The sequence below is a fragment of the Littorina saxatilis genome, linkage group LG16 (assembly GCF_037325665.1).
Source record: "Littorina saxatilis isolate snail1 linkage group LG16, US_GU_Lsax_2.0, whole genome shotgun sequence".
Lineage (NCBI taxonomy): Eukaryota > Metazoa > Mollusca > Gastropoda > Littorinimorpha > Littorinidae > Littorina > Littorina saxatilis.
Genome location: NC_090260.1, coordinates 45,117,596 through 45,134,070, shown reverse-complemented (window position 1 = coordinate 45,134,070; position 16,475 = coordinate 45,117,596). Strand labels below are relative to the sequence as shown.

At 44.0% G+C, this 16,475-nt stretch overlaps 2 long non-coding RNA genes across 2 annotated transcripts; both read left to right on the top strand.

Moving 5' to 3' along the window:
* The first annotated feature begins 609 nt into the window (after window positions 1-609).
* On the top strand, window positions 610-1,905 carry LOC138951115 (uncharacterized). The gene is made up of 2 exons (XR_011450993.1): window positions 610-1,265; window positions 1,595-1,905. It is a non-coding gene; the product is annotated as an uncharacterized lncRNA (long non-coding RNA).
* Window positions 1,906-6,637: 4,732 nt separating this feature from the next.
* On the top strand, window positions 6,638-9,018 carry LOC138951114 (uncharacterized). The gene is made up of 2 exons (XR_011450992.1): window positions 6,638-8,379; window positions 8,709-9,018. It is a non-coding gene; the product is annotated as an uncharacterized lncRNA (long non-coding RNA).
* Window positions 9,019-16,475: the final 7,457 nt, after the last annotated feature.

Below are 16,475 nucleotides of genomic sequence, written 5' to 3'. Positions count from 1 at the left end.
GCACTGGACGATGTTGGTATTTCTGATGTACGCTCCATCTGCAAGTTGACTGTTTTGTCCGTCTTGAAATCTTTATCTGCTGGTGCTGTAACAGAAAATGCAAAAATCTTTTGTAAGTCTCGTGATGAAAATGTTTACATACCTTTACTGAAGGTATGTAAGACAGCATTCCTGAAAGATAGAAATTCACAACTCGCAAAGACAGAAAGATTCTCTTCCTGAAAGAAAAGACGAGACGTTAAGGAAAGACAGAAAAAGATGTCACTTTAAAGGCACACAATTTCTCAGGAAAACAGTTCGCCTGACCATCTCAGATTTGGCAGGTCTTTGCATGGAATACGACCATCTGTCCACTTGGTCACATACCAGAAATGAACAGCGTGGGTGATCCCTGTGCATAGTGGACATTAGCTGATGAATTAAATTAAATGTTGTAAATGCAACCACTGGCTTCTCAAGAAATCATTTTATTCAGTGGAACCCCCCCCCCCCCCCCCCCCTTTTAAAGGCCGAGGTCCAACAGGCCGAAATACCCATGGGTCTTGGCGGAGCCTATTTTCAGTGACCGACAGGTCTCAGGTTACCTAGTCTGGTGGGTGCAGTGTGTTGCGAAAATGTACGCAAGCTATTCAGGTCCATACAAATACCGAGCACCGTCAGGCACCTATGGTCTATTTAATTAGGTGATGCAGCAAGTGCCTATGAATCGTCGGGAAAACCGAAGTATAATTACGTCAAAGTTTTGCTATCAGTTGACGTCATTTTGTTTGTCGTCAAGGAGTTGTCGTATTTCTTGAAGGAGTTTCCTTCAAAGCTTATTCTTTTACTTTCGATGTGATCGTCAGTTTACTTTGTTCATTAGTATTGGGAACATAAGGAGTTAGATAATAAATGAGGTTATTATTAGGTACGAAATTCTTGATCGCTATTTTCGCGAATAGACAAGAGTTTCCATTGGTCTAGGTTAGCTAACAACGCAAAGATGAGTTTCGGTTAGCGATTAAGGAGTTTGCGCAGAGAGAGAAAAGAATAACGATCGAAAAGAAAAGGCAACGGAAAGTGGAAGAAAAGGAGCGAAAGCATGAGAGGACCACAACAACACCGTTCTATGCCCATGCCTAGAAGCAAAACCCATCGCCAAGGGCGAACGAAGTTGGCAAGAGCTTACACAGAGGAGACACCCTATCTTTCACGGAGCGACCAGAGATCTGGCAGTGAGCGACAGCGGTAGCCGGTAACCGTCAGGGTGATGGAATCTTTTCTCGGTAAATATGTTTTTTAGATCCAAGTTGATTTTCCCAAGGTTACCAAGTTAATTTTTATGAGCACTGTATTGGTCACGGTATCACAAGTGTGATCAAATACCAAGATTTTATGTGATCACTGTAGATCAAACGTAATACATTGTATGAACGTTGAGCAGCATGAGGAACGAATGTGGATAATTAATTGTTTATAAAGTGCTGTAATGAATGATATAGTTGGATCTCCATTTGAATAACAAGATGTGTTTTTATCACACAGGTCTCAGGGGAAACGGTTTGTATGATGATAGAATAATTCCCAGTTCTGAGACTTGTCATTATTTCGACAGATATGTTGGTGTTTCGAGTTACGACTACGAGTTTCCAGTTCGAGATCTGAGGGACGAGTTTTTTTTCACGATCAACCCTCTAACTTCGTGCGATGTTTTCCTGATCATCAATGATGAACTTTATATAACCGTTCGACGATAACCAGCCTGGACCACACGACGTTCCGACTGTCAACATCATCACTGCGTATTTTCAAGATGAGTGACTTTTAGAATTAGATCCAGGATATATGAACGATACAGAAATGAAGAATAACCCGTCGACCACGGAACAAGCCAGTAAATAAAAGTTGAATCTATAAATTTACAAATACGTCTTGTGTGTTTTGTGCATGAATCTGCAATAATGGTGTGATAGAATTTTTTTTAGAAACAAAATTCATTCTTGTTCTGATTTATAACGTAAAAGGTGAGGTCTTCGTACCCTCCGAGTACGCAACAGACAGGATCCGCAACATTTGGGGGTACTCGTCCAAGGGATAGTTCCAAGACATTCTTGTTTTTGGGATTATTTCCAAAGACACGAGCCAAAATTCTAAATTTTTTAGTTGGGTATCACACCATTGTGCAGGTTTGTCACAAAACTCATTCGGAGGTCTGGCTATGGTAATTCATTTTTGTATTTGTACATTTTGCACGACTGCATGTGCATGAATAGGTCAGTTGGATAGGTATGTTGTAACACGTAGATTTTTGTTTCACATACGAACTGTCAGTATTTGTGAATACAGTAGGTGATACCAGTAGAAGTGTATGAGTGAAAGAATTGTGATTGGTTTCCTTGGGAAAATTATCTTGGACGCGAGGTAGGTTTTCTTGAGATAGCCAATTTACGAATTCTAAAAGAAAAGGGAAACATTGTAAACCGAACTGAAACATCAACATATATTCTTTTGTGCGAAGGCACTATCCCATTTTAGTCAAGCAATACTTGAATGTAAGCGCACGCTTGGACTAAAATCGTCCATGACTTTGTATTTCTTGGTGGCATAAGAAATATAGTTGTCATAGATTAAAGTAAAGTAATTCAACTCAGGGAAGCTGAGTTTTGAATGAAGGTTTACCAGAACTATTGTGAGGAGTGCAGTAGGGTCTGATGAGAGTTTTGATGATAGGTAGAGAATTAGCATGGTATTGCTGAACCTATAAAACTCGAGTTTACCTAGTAAAGCTTAACTGGATGGATAGACATATAAAAGCATTATGGTTGTTTTTGTCTAGGTTCTGAAAGTCAGAATTGTAAAATCCAGTTAGCCGATTTCCAATTTCGAAAGTCGATATTGGTTTAGTATAGTTGGGTCAATGTGACACTATACTGAGACTAGGTAAGGAAAATAATCTTGTTGTGATAGATTATTTTAGTGAAGCTGGTGTGTTTCCTGAGTCAGTAGTGACTAGGTTTTGTGCTATTGAATTAGTGTCAAGGTCACTCGGAAGCCAGATCACGTTGTGGTGATTGTGTTATCAGTTGTTATAACCCTTCACAAGGAAGTTTGATATAGCAGTTAACTCGGGAGTCGAGTAGGTCTAGGTTAAAGACATAACTACTATAGTCAGTCGGTGTTCTAATCTGGTAGTGATTAGAGGTGTGCTCTTATATTCCTTACTTTTGTATACCAGGGTTACGTGTAGACAAATTAGGATTGAGGAACTGAGTCTTTAGTGTATTTTGGCAAAATAACTGAGACTAGTTGTTGCACCGACAAGTTAAGAAAATGCCGAGACGGCAGGTTATGGAGGCGGATTCTCCGCTGTTGGCATTCAAGCAGGATGGGATTATCCTGGGTCTGTCAGGTATAGAGTTGGCAGACTATATCGAAAAGCGACGTCTGGAAGAGATAAATCGAGAGGAAAAGAAACTCGAAGAGGAAAGAAGGGCGCGAGAAAGACGTGAAGAGATAGAAACGCAACAAGAATTCGAACTGAGGAAAATGCGGGAAATGGTTGACCTAGGTTTAAATCAGAATGTAAACCAAAATAACCAGTACATGCCCAGAGAGTCAAGTAGCAAGATACATATCAATCTGCCAATTTTGGATGACAAAGATGATATAGAAGCCTACTTCAAACAGTTTGAACGCATTGCAAAACTATCAGATTGGGATGAAGATGAGTGGGCAATTCGATTGTCAGGGCAATTGCGAGGTCAAGCACGCCAGGTGTACATCGAATTGTCTGATGAGGAGTCAGTAAACTATGATGAGGTGAAAACAGCGATCTTGCAGCGTTTTCAGCCGACTGCTGAATCTTACAGGAAGAGATTCAAAGAGGTTAAGTGGGAAAAGGAAGAGAGCATCAAAGAATGCCGAAAACGCATGAAAACCTATCTAGATAGATGGAAGGAGTTGTCCGAAAAGGAAGGGAAGTCGGGTGACTTGGAGGATTTAATTCTCACAGACAAACTGTTGGATGTCCTAACTCCGGACCAAAACAGATTCGTTAGGGAAAGAAATCCAACTAACATCGATGATGTTGTGAAACATGTGCAAACATACGTAGATGCACGTGATGCCGGGGGACGCATGCCACCGCGACAGTCACAGGGGGGCGAGCGTAGGTTTGACAATAAGCCGCGTAATGGACCACCTCCAACCGGGGGTAACGCACAGTCAGACAATAGGCAGCCACACAAGGGCAATAACTTTGGACAGAGGTCGGGGGGTAATCCAAACAGGCAAACAGGGAATAGACCACCACCCAACACGAAGGGGTGTTTCAGATGTGGGGGGCCGCACATGATGCGTGATTGTCCCAAAAGATTGGGTGGGCCAAGACCCAGCAGTAATTATGCATCAACATTACTAGCTGCAGTTCGAACGTCAGGTGACGAGGTCACATGCCAATGTCGTAAGGGCGATGCATACGATCCAAACTGTAGAGTACAGGTTGAGGGAAAGGACGCAAGTGGTATCCGTGACACGGGCGCAACTTGTATAGTGGTGAACTCTTCACTAGTGCCGCCGGAGTGTTATACGGGCGAACACCAGAACATAACCCTAGCAGATATGCGTCAGAGAAAAATGCCGATAGCGGTTGTACAAATGGACACACCGTTTTTCTCGGGAGTCACACGCGTGTTGGTGGCAAAGGCTTTGTGTCACCAAGTCTTGATCGGTAATATCCGAAAGGATGAAAACGAGATCAGTGTACCTGTTTTTCCAATTGTGAAACGGGAGGCAGAGCCACAATTGTGTGCGCCTGTACAGACTCGGAACCAGGAAAAACAGAAGGCGGAGAAAAAACCCTGGGTTCCGAAACAAATCGATCTAGGTCAGATTCGGCCAGAGGATTTGTCTAGAGAGCAAAAGACAGACCCCTCTCTAGCGAAAATCCGCGATCGGGTTGCCAAGGGGGCAAAAGACGGCACTCATTACGAGTGGAAAAAGGATATCCTTTATAGGATATACATGGACAACGGCAGTCCATGCAAACAGGTGGTTGTCCCAGAATGTTTTAGAACGGACGTTCTAAAATTAGCACACGACACGCCTATGGCCGGGCATCAAGGCGTGCGTCGCACCAGAGACAGAATTTGGCGCGATTTTTATTGGCCAGGGATTTGTGGTGACGTCAAACGGTATTGCGCGTCATGTGATGCGTGTCAACGCAGCTCGCGGAAGGGGGCTACAAGGAAAGTGCCTATGAAAAGCATGCCGCTGATAGGGACACCGTTTGAACGAGTGGGAGTCGATATCGTAGGGCCCATCATACCCGCATCTAACCGAGGGCACAAATACATATTGACTATGGTAGACTACGCTACACGGTACGTAGAGGCTACACCACTCAAAGACATTAGAACAGAAACAGTGAGTGAAGCTTTGTGGGTCATGTGGACAAAAGTGGGCATTCCTCGGGAGGTACTGACCGATAGGGGTAGCCAGTTCACAAGCGAGGTTATGGAAGAGGTAAACAAACTTCTGAACATCAAAGGCATCCATACTACACCGTGGCATCCTCAGACAAACGGGTTGACTGAAAAATTCAACTCTACGCTCAAACACATGATGAAAAAACTTTGCCAAGAGCAACCAAAAGACTGGGACAAGTTTCTCCCTGCGCTACTGTTCGCGTACAGGGAAGTCCCACAAGAAAGTCTGAAATTCTCACCATTTGAACTGCTGTATGGCAGAGAAGTCAGAGGTCCCATGCAAGTTCTACGTCAAGTATGGACAAATGAGGACACAGCAGATGAGACACGCTCCACTGTCAGTCATATTGTTGATCTCACAAACAAAATCGAGAAGACTTGCGAGATTGCCAAGAACAATCTCAGCAAGGCTGCTCTCAAGTACACAAAGGCGTACAACAAAAAGACAAAAGAAAGAAGTCTAGCGGTTGGAGACAAAGTGTTGCTTTTGTTGCCTGAGAAGCACAATAAATTGCAGCTGACATGGAAGGGTCCGTACCCAGTGATAGAGAAAGTCGGTAGTTGCAACTACAGGGTGAAAATCAAGGGACGTGACAAGCTGCTACATGCAAATCTGCTGAAGTTGTATGTAGAACGCGAGTCAGAGTCCAAAGAGAACAGGTCCGAGCAAACTAAAGCAAAGGCTATAGTGGAAGTTCCGGAAATAGTGGCGGTGGTGGTGGATGATGTGCATGATGATGAAATGGGTGAGTTGGGGATAGACCGATTTCCCATGCTTTCCCTAAAACCAAAAGAAGGTCCCAAAGATGTAAACATCAATCCAGACCTAGAACCACAGAGACAAGCAGAAATACAAGCACTTTGTGACAGGAAGGTCAAAGCACTCAAAGACATACCTGGGAAATGTGTCATCGAAGAGTGTGAGTTCAAACTGACATCACAAGAACCTGTGCATGTAAAACAGTACAAGCTACCCTTTTCACAAGTAGAAATTGTGAAGAAGGAGGTCAATGACATGCTGAAGTTAGGTGTCATAGAACCTAGCATTTCACCATACAACAGTCCGATTGTATTAGTGAAAAAGAAGGATGGGTCAATTCGATTCTGTATTGACTACAGACAGCTGAATCGTGAAGTAGTATTCGATTCTGAGCCTATCCCAGACGTACCCTTGATCTTTGCAAAATTGCAGAAAGGGAGCTATTTGTCAAAGATTGACTTAACAAAGGGGTATTGGCAAATTCCCATCAAGGAAGAAGACAAAGAAAAAACTGCTTTTAGCACACCACTTGGGCAATTCCAGTTCGCCTACTTACCGTTCGGAGTGAAGACAGCCAGCATGATCTTTACTCGCATGATGCGGAAGCTCTTAGAACCGCTAGGACGTGATGATGTCGAGCATTTCATAGACGACATCATTATCGCGACAGAAACGTGGGAGCAACACGTAGAGGCGGTAGAAGCAGTTCTGTCTAGACTGGAAGAGGTATGCTTGACTGCAAAGCCATCAAAGTGTTACTTTGGCTACGCAGAGCTGGACTACTTGGGACACCACGTAGGGCAAGGCATGACCAAACCAGATGACGAAAAGACCGAGAAAATCAGGAGCGCAAAAAGACCTGAAACCAAAAAGGAAGTCAGGGCTTTCTTAGGACTGGCAGGATTCTACAGAAAGTATGTCAGTGACTATGCCAATCTCAGTGCACCGCTGACGGACTTGACAAAGAAAGGTCTACCTGAAAGGGTAGTGTGGAACGAAGAGTGCGAGGAAGCCTTCACGAAGCTCAAACAAAGTCTGGTATGCAAGCCAGTGCTGCTACTGCCAGATATCGACAAACCGTACACAGTGAGGAGTGACGCGTCCGATATCGCCATAGGCGCGGTACTTCTACAGGACCAAGGTCAAGGACTTCAACCAGTGGCGTACGCGAGCAGGAAGTTGAACAAGGCAGAACGTAACTACTCGGTCATTGAGAAGGAATGTTTGGGAGTAGTATGGTCGATCAAGAAATTTGAACAATACTTGTACTCGGTACATTTCACTCTGGAGACCGACCACCAACCACTCACATACCTGCAGAAGACCAAGACAGAGAATGGACGTCTCATGAGATGGGCACTCCAGTTACAACAGTACTCCTTTACTGTTAAAATCATCCGAGGGGTTGATAACGTTGGGGCCGACTATTTGAGTAGACTGAATAACTAGGTTTAGCTTAAACATGAATGTTTCAGCTCAAGAGGAGGGGCGTATGTTGCGAAAATGTACGCAAGCTATTCAGGTCCATACAAATACCGAGCACCGTCAGGCACCTATGGTCTATTTAATTAGGTGATGCAGCAAGTGCCTATGAATCGTCGGGAAAACCGAAGTATAATTACGTCAAAGTTTTGCTATCAGTTGACGTCATTTTGTTTGTCGTCAAGGAGTTGTCGTATTTCTTGAAGGAGTTTCCTTCAAAGCTTATTCTTTTACTTTCGATGTGATCGTCAGTTTACTTTGTTCATTAGTATTGGGAACATAAGGAGTTAGATAATAAATGAGGTTATTATTAGGTACGAAATTCTTGATCGCTATTTTCGCGAATAGACAAGAGTTTCCATTGGTCTAGGTTAGCTAACAACGCAAAGATGAGTTTCGGTTAGCGATTAAGGAGTTTGCGCAGAGAGAGAAAAGAATAACGATCGAAAAGAAAAGGCAACGGAAAGTGGAAGAAAAGGAGCGAAAGCATGAGAGGACCACAACAACACCGTTCTATGCCCATGCCTAGAAGCAAAACCCATCGCCAAGGGCGAACGAAGTTGGCAAGAGCTTACACAGAGGAGACACCCTATCTTTCACGGAGCGACCAGAGATCTGGCAGTGAGCGACAGCGGTAGCCGGTAACCGTCAGGGTGATGGAATCTTTTCTCGGTAAATATGTTTTTTAGATCCAAGTTGATTTTCCCAAGGTTACCAAGTTAATTTTTATGAGCACTGTATTGGTCACGGTATCACAAGTGTGATCAAATACCAAGATTTTATGTGATCACTGTAGATCAAACGTAATACATTGTATGAACGTTGAGCAGCATGAGGAACGAATGTGGATAATTAATTGTTTATAAAGTGCTGTAATGAATGATATAGTTGGATCTCCATTTGAATAACAAGATGTGTTTTTATCACACAGGTCTCAGGGGAAACGGTTTGTATGATGATAGAATAATTCCCAGTTCTGAGACTTGTCATTATTTCGACAGATATGTTGGTGTTTCGAGTTACGACTACGAGTTTCCAGTTCGAGATCTGAGGGACGAGTTTTTTTCACGATCAACCCTCTAACTTCGTGCGATGTTTTCCTGATCATCAATGATGAACTTTATATAACCGTTCGACGATAACCAGCCTGGACCACACGACGTTCCGACTGTCAACATCATCACTGCGTATTTTCAAGATGAGTGACTTTTAGAATTAGATCCAGGATATATGAACGATACAGAAATGAAGAATAACCCGTCGACCACGGAACAAGCCAGTAAATAAAAGTTGAATCTATAAATTTACAAATACGTCTTGTGTGTTTTGTGCATGAATCTGCAATAATGGTGTGATAGAATTTTTTTTAGAAACAAAATTCATTCTTGTTCTGATTTATAACGTAAAAGGTGAGGTCTTCGTACCCTCCGAGTACGCAACAGACAGGATCCGCAACACAGTGGCCAAGGCATTCCGCTTGATTAAACAGGCCAACAGCTGACTGCATACCTCTTCTTGCTGTGTGCCTTTCTTGTGAACCTCTGTAAATTCCTGTTATGTGTGTGTGTGTGTGTGTGTGTGTGTGTGTGTGTGTGTGTGTGTGTGTGTGTGTGTGTGTGTGTGTGTTGTTTTTGTGTGTGATATTCACCTTTTTTTCTGACGGTTGTTTGGAACCATTATTAATGGCAATGATTTTATTGACACTAGCAATAAATCCGCTGAGTGCAGATTACACGCACACACACATACACACGCGCACACACCGTCGCGCACGCATTTGTTCACTGTGTAATACAATTGAGCACATGGTCAAAGATATGCAGTGCCAAACACTGACGCAACCGGTCAACCTGACTTCGTGTTGTAGACTGAAGAGTAGAAATACCCTCTCTCTTGGTGCAGAACCAGAGTGGAAACTCGCACCAACAATCGGATGTCAAGAACTTGAGGAACCACCTAGAGTTCAATGTGTCACTGCTTTCTAATGTTTTATCCAATATACTGGCGCCACTATGTAGCTCTGTGTCTTGGTTTTACAGTTCCCAAGGTATCAAAATCGTTACCGTTTTCAAGACGTGTCGGTCAGTCTAGCCGGCTTTTGGAACAGTGGAACCCTGGTTACACAAACTGACTGCATTCTCTGGAGAAAATATATTGACCATTGTCTTTGCCATAATAAATGTAAAGTCTGTGAATCTAACAAGTTGAAGCGGACTTGTTAGACACCCTTTTTTTGAACAAAAGATATAGTTTGCGGTTGTTAATTACGAATGTGACCGTTGGTTTCAGGTTGAGTCCAGATACATAACGGCACTGTGAGCGTGCATTTCGCTCCCCAGCCCACATGTTTGGTTTTGTCTGAGATTAACTAGGTCACCAAAATTTGCGGGAAGAGGAGAAATTTGGTGGGAAAACTTTCATTTAGTCAGTCAAGGCATGGTCTCGCGTCGTGGACGGATGAGCATAGCTTTGTGATTAATATATTTTTAATTAGATAGCAGAGCATCACTATTGCTGGATGTTTATGAATATATCTGTGACAGACAGGGATTTCAACATTTGCCGCATAGTCGCCTGAAGAGTGGTGTTTTAGTGTGTGAAAAAGTGAAGAGAGTGCCTGGTTCCAACGTGCCTGACTGTGATACGCGGTGTTCCACTGGAAACATCAAGCAACACGTACAATATTATTTTCTCTGGAAAAGTCTACCATAAATTCAAGACATTGGTACCTAACTCACGATCGTATTCATCCACTAAATAACTTCAGCTAGAGACATCTTTCTTTTGAAAGAAATTTGGTGTTTAACGTCGTTTTTAACCATTCAAGGTTATATCGCGACGGGGAAAGGGGAGATGGGAGCTAGAGACATACATTCTTTGCTTCAGCTTACTTTTTCAGCCCAAGAAGAACACGGTTTTTTTCGAATGGATAATGATATGTTTCACTTAAAAAAAAAAAAGAAACTAACATTCGAAAAGTGCAGACTATCTTTTAAATAATTTATTAATTACAGAACGATCATTGAAAGTGCTCAGGCAGATTAGCCAGTGGTTTCATGTAGCATCCATGGCGGCTGCAATAGCGCGGAGTGACCGGAACTTTGGGGTCAGGCAACATCTGGTAAACGTTGTGTTGCGGGTGTGTGTTGCCGAAAAGGAATGAGCGGTGCGTGGACATTATCTTTCTCGTGTCTTTAGCTCCGCCCAGTCCATCACGACTGAGAGCCGTTTGATTTTGAATTCAAATTTGGTGAGTGAATTTTTTTTCTGAAAGTACGTTATCCAGGGCTTATTAGACACACTTTTTGGGGTGCATGTATGGTGTACACCTTGAAATGTTTGCCTGACAAAAATGGTGCTTTTGAGTTTGGTATAGACAGAGTATTTTTGAAAATAATATTTCAAGTGAGAGCTCGTTTCCTGAAAAGGGCTGGACATTAGACTGAAGTGGCACGCGCCGCTCTGCTTTCGGCCTTTAAGACCCTTCAAAAATCTGATAAAATTGGGTTTCCACTGTACAGCAATTTGAACTGACCAGGGGCAGTGAGGAATTGTTAGTATACTGTTCAAAAAAAGAAACGCATAGTTGCTACCTGCCAAATGTGTTTTATTTTTCGAAAAAATTAACAGAAAATCCAATATTTAGATTATTTGTTTGAAATTTGGTATGGACACAGTTGAATGCACACACAGTTCATTTGCATCTTCAAATCAATCAGTCAATCAATACGATTGGGTGCCGAGGCTGTCAAGTCAGTAGGGGGTGTGACTGCCTTGAGCAGCAACAACTGCCCGGCACCTTCTGGGCATGGACTGGATCAGATGCCGGATATCTTGCTGTGGGATGGTGTCCCACTCCTCCTGAAGTGCCTGCAATAGATCGCGGTGATTTGCCGGCGCTTCTTCTCGCCTGCGCACACGTCTGTCCAATTCATCCCAGAGGTGTTCTATCGGGTTCATGTCTGGCGACATGGATGGCCAGGGAAGCACCTGGACATGGTGGTCGGTGAGGAACTGGGTGGTGAGTCGTGCTGTGTGCGGGCGAGCGTTGTCCTGCTGGAATATGGCATCCTGGTCAGCCAGAAGAGGAAGGGCGTGTGGGCGCAGAATTTCCTCCACGTATCGCTGGGCAGTTATGCGCCCTTGGACGTGCACCAGGGTGCTCCTTCCAGCGGTATTGATCGCCCCCCACACCATGACGCCTCCACCACCATGAACGGGTGCCTCATCCACACAGTTGGGCGCGTAACGTTCGTTTACTCTCCGGTAGACCCTCCTCCGACCATCATGTCGCTGGAGCAGGAAGTAGGACTCGTCGCTGAACCACACGTGTCTCCAGTGATTCCGGACGGTCCAGCAAAGGTGCTGGTTGCCCCACTGCACTCGGTTCTGGCGATGGCGGCGGGTGAGGACAGCTCCTCTGTGAGGTCTGCGAGCTCTCAAACCAGCTTCATGCAGGCGGTTCCGCACGGTCTGGTCCGATAATCGGTGTGGCCCGGGGAGAGCCTGGACAGAAGATGAGGCCGACAGGAAACGATTCCGGAGGTGGCGGAGCCGTATGAAGCGGTCGTGAGCAGCAGTTGTCGCCCTTGGTCTTCCCGCTCGTGGCAAGTCAGCAACGGAGCCAGTGGCTTGAAACCTGACCCACAGTCTACTGATGGTGCTCTGGAACACGTGGAAGTGCCTGGCGATTGCACTTTGACTTTGGCCTGCTTGTAAACGACCCAATGCAATTTGGCGGTCTTCTCTGCTCAATCGGGCCATCTTTCGTCGCTGAATTGTCGTCTGATTTCTTTGTGGCGAACAATCCGCTTTTATGGGTTTTGGAAGACATGGTGAGAGCTCAATATTCCCCGAGTTTCACGAGATTACACTGAAGCATGACGAGTGGTCATGCCAAATGAGCAATTTTGACATTGTAGCCACTGATAACGCATGCGTCACGTGCAGAGCTCACTTGTGGCAATGGACGAAAGGTCGACGACCAGATAAACATTTTCTGCAGTTTGGTGGATATCCTTGTAGCCATATAACTAAATTAACCAAATATTACAAGCTATGCGTTTCTTTTTTTGAACAGTATATGTTACCACGTGAAGGGATGGTCTTATCCCATGTAAAGCCTGACCTGATCTGAGATGCTGATCCAAACCATTTTCACAAGAAGGAGTGAGCCTTTAAAGTCATCTTCCCATGCTTTATGATGTATGTGGGCATGCCTGTCTTGTCAAAAGTACTTCAGATGAGTTTACTCAAGTTACATACACACACCCTGCGACCACAGGAACATAGGCTTTGTTGTTAAGGAATCGTGTGCAAAGGGGAATAACCACGTTTTATTTCTAACTCAAGAGGAAGAAAAGGCAGTTGCTTCCCTTAAAAGTGACCTGGAGCGAAACTTGAATGTTTATGTTTTTGTTGATGCCGCAGCCTCAACACTACCCCCACACATCTAGAAACGCGTATATCGCTATCTCATTCTCAGACCTGTTAACCCCTGCCAAGGCCAACCTGTACTAATATGATTAAAAACTGTAATTAGGGCAACAATCCCTTACACACTCCCAAAAAATGAACACACGCAAACCTGAGTTCACACGCAAGGCTCGCACGACATAAAAAAGAAAAATTTAGAAAGACCAGCTGGTAAATACTCAACATTTATTTTGTATTCATAAAACACATCTGATTTAGCATTAATAAATACATACAACTACTGTAAAACGCACCCACAAAACTACTACTGTCCACTGACCAGGAAAAATCACAGTCCAGTCTCACCAGATCACTTTAAGCTTAAATGTATAACACAGTCACACCCACACAACTACTTTGTACTACTGTTCACCAGGAAAAATCAGTCTAGTCTCTCCAGATCACTTTAAGCTTAAATGTATAACACAAGTCACACCCACACAACTACTTAGTACTACTGTTCACCAGGAAAAATCACAGTCCAGTCTCACTAGATCACTTCAAGCATGACACTTGTTGTAGGTAGCAGTAGCTGACTTTGCCGTGGCAAGCAGATTGACTGTGGTAATGGTTTTATGGCATTGGCTTGCGTCACATCTTCTTCTGTTGGAAGGCGGCTGTCTCGTTTCTGGAAATGTTGGTTCACAGACTTTAACTGTTTCGAACGAATCAATGATTGTTTGTGTACCGCCGTTTCAAAATGCTGCTTCAAGTCGTAGTGACCAGAAGCAGCAACTTTCACTTTGATGTGCGAGCCACATGGCACGCACAAACTGTACTCCTTTCCCTTGTCCGATGATCGCACGACACCAAAGTACGTTTTCTCCCACTCCGACATGTGCTGACCATGTCCGGCTTTCTTTCTTTTCTTCGCTGTCCTCTCCATCTTCAGTTGAAGCACGAAAAGTGACGCGAATTGTTTTCTGTCGCTGAAGTAAGTTGTGAAAACAAAGACAAAATCTCGCGACACGGAAGTAGCGGATTGGGCCGCAGCGCCCTCTATAATACCTTCTGCGCATGCGCACAAGCTTAGTTACAGTCTTTTTCTGTTAGTTGTTGTCGTCTGCTAAACAGAAACGAATCTGATGATCGGTTTCGAATCTTTGTTCGGGTTTTGAATTTTCCCGTACAATTTGGTTTACCCGTACAGCTAGGCGTTGTACGCCGTACACACCAAAATTTGAGTAAATCCCGTACAAAATACGGAAAAACCATACAGGTTGACAGGTCGGCATTCTTTGGACCACAACATAGTGGAAGTCTACTGTAATTAGGATTACAACATAAAAAAACAAACAATTGCAGGTTTTGTCAGCATTAAATTCTGCATTTTCATGTGTAATTGTTCTTTTCATTACAAAACACAAACTAAAATGTCTTATGCTTCTGATGATTTTTGACAATCTGTGGTGAATATAACACCTATATTTGGATGGTTTGCAACTTTCATATTTCTGCTTGATTTAAAGCAGCTGAGATACTTTGCCTTAAACTTAAAGTGAAATTAAGACCAAGAGACATATAGTGATACTAGAATGAATACCCGCTTCGCCGGGTAGCCGGCTTCGCCGGAAAGAAGTACTTAGAGCCGTACGAACAATGGACCCGCCAAGCTTAGGTCCCTCCCAGATTCGTGGAATGGGAACAGCACGAAAATGATTCAGTGGCCATAATGCCATTCCTGACCATATCGAGTCCCATCCTTGTTGACGAATGTAACCGTGTTAATCACCTTTGGAGGCGAACTCCACTCAAACAGGACTGAGCAAGTTATGGCTTCTAAAAGGAAGGCCAGTACATAAATTTACACAAAAGCCGCCAGACCACATCACAAACAGAACTGAACAATGCACAGGTGTTGCTCACATAGAGACACACACACACACACACACACACACACACACAAAAACACAGAGAAGCTGTATCTATAGAGAGATAGATGACAGTGTATTTTTCGCGTGGCTATAAATTGATTCGACCTTTGCACTTTTACAGTGAGGATAATTTACGGGTCCAATTTACGTTCTGGACACTGCGTTGACCTTCTAAAAATAGTGACAGTAACAGAACGCCGGGAATATCCGAAGACGCTCCACTCACACTATAGTGCACCATTACGAAGGAAGGGAGGTAAACGCTGAAAACCTGGAGAATATGAGAAGATAAGGAAGAGTTACTTATAAATACTGAAATGAACACAAAAACCAAAATCGATTCAGCGCTGTGCGCTGAGAGCACGTGTTCAAATATCTCATCGATGATATTGTGTCCGGGGTGTAGCTGAATACGGTGTCCAAATTTGAAAAAGATCCACCAAGAACTTTGGCTTTGGTGTGTCGGTATGGGGGCCCGGGTAGCTGAGGTGGAACCAAAATAGCTGAGGTGGAACCAAAATCGGTTCAGCGCTGCGCGCTGAGAGCACGTGTTGAAATATCTCATCGATGAGGTTGTGTCCGGGGTCTCTCTGAATAAGCCCACCAAATTTGAAGCAGATCCATCGAGAACTTTGGCCGTGCATGGCGAATACACAAATACACAAACACACAGACACACAGACACAAGTCGTATATATATATAGATACACAGGCATGGGAATTGAAAACAGTAAAAATAGCTGAACATTTTGAAGTAATAGCAATCGAAGACGCGAAGCGTCAATTTGACGGCGCGAAGCAACAGCGTAAAGTTGTGGTAACCTCTATTGTAGCCACATGTGCGTTTTACCAGAGATCTGTAGCTGGAGGCTCGTCACGGATGTTCTCCTTTTCCGCATCACGTGTCGTTTTATCTTACGGTTCCCCAAAAAGTGTGTCAACTTAGCGAAAGTTTCAGTGATTGTGGTGTCTCAACACAACAAGGTGGTGCTCCAGTGGATACCGGCTCATGTCGGCATTGCCGGCAATGAAGAAGCGGACAGGCTGGCAAAAGGAGGTGCGAGACTTCCCCAACCACACAACTCCACCTCGTACAAAGAAGCCAAGACTCTTCTACAACGGAAGAAGAAAGAAAACTGGAAAAAGAGAAACGGAGACTACAACCCACAGGAAGACCCCATCAACAAACTAGACCGGAGAAGCCAAACCACCATTTTCCGTCTAAGGACAGGGCACTGTGGACTGAAGAAACACCTCAAGAGACTGGGCCTTGCGGATGACGCACACTGTGAATGTGGCTCGGAAGAGCAAACTCCGGAGCACATTCTCCAGAACTGCCCCCATCTAGAGACAATACGCCAGAAGTTCTGGCAAGAAGAGACCAGTGTTGGAGCCAAACTCTGGGGTCCTGCCGACGAA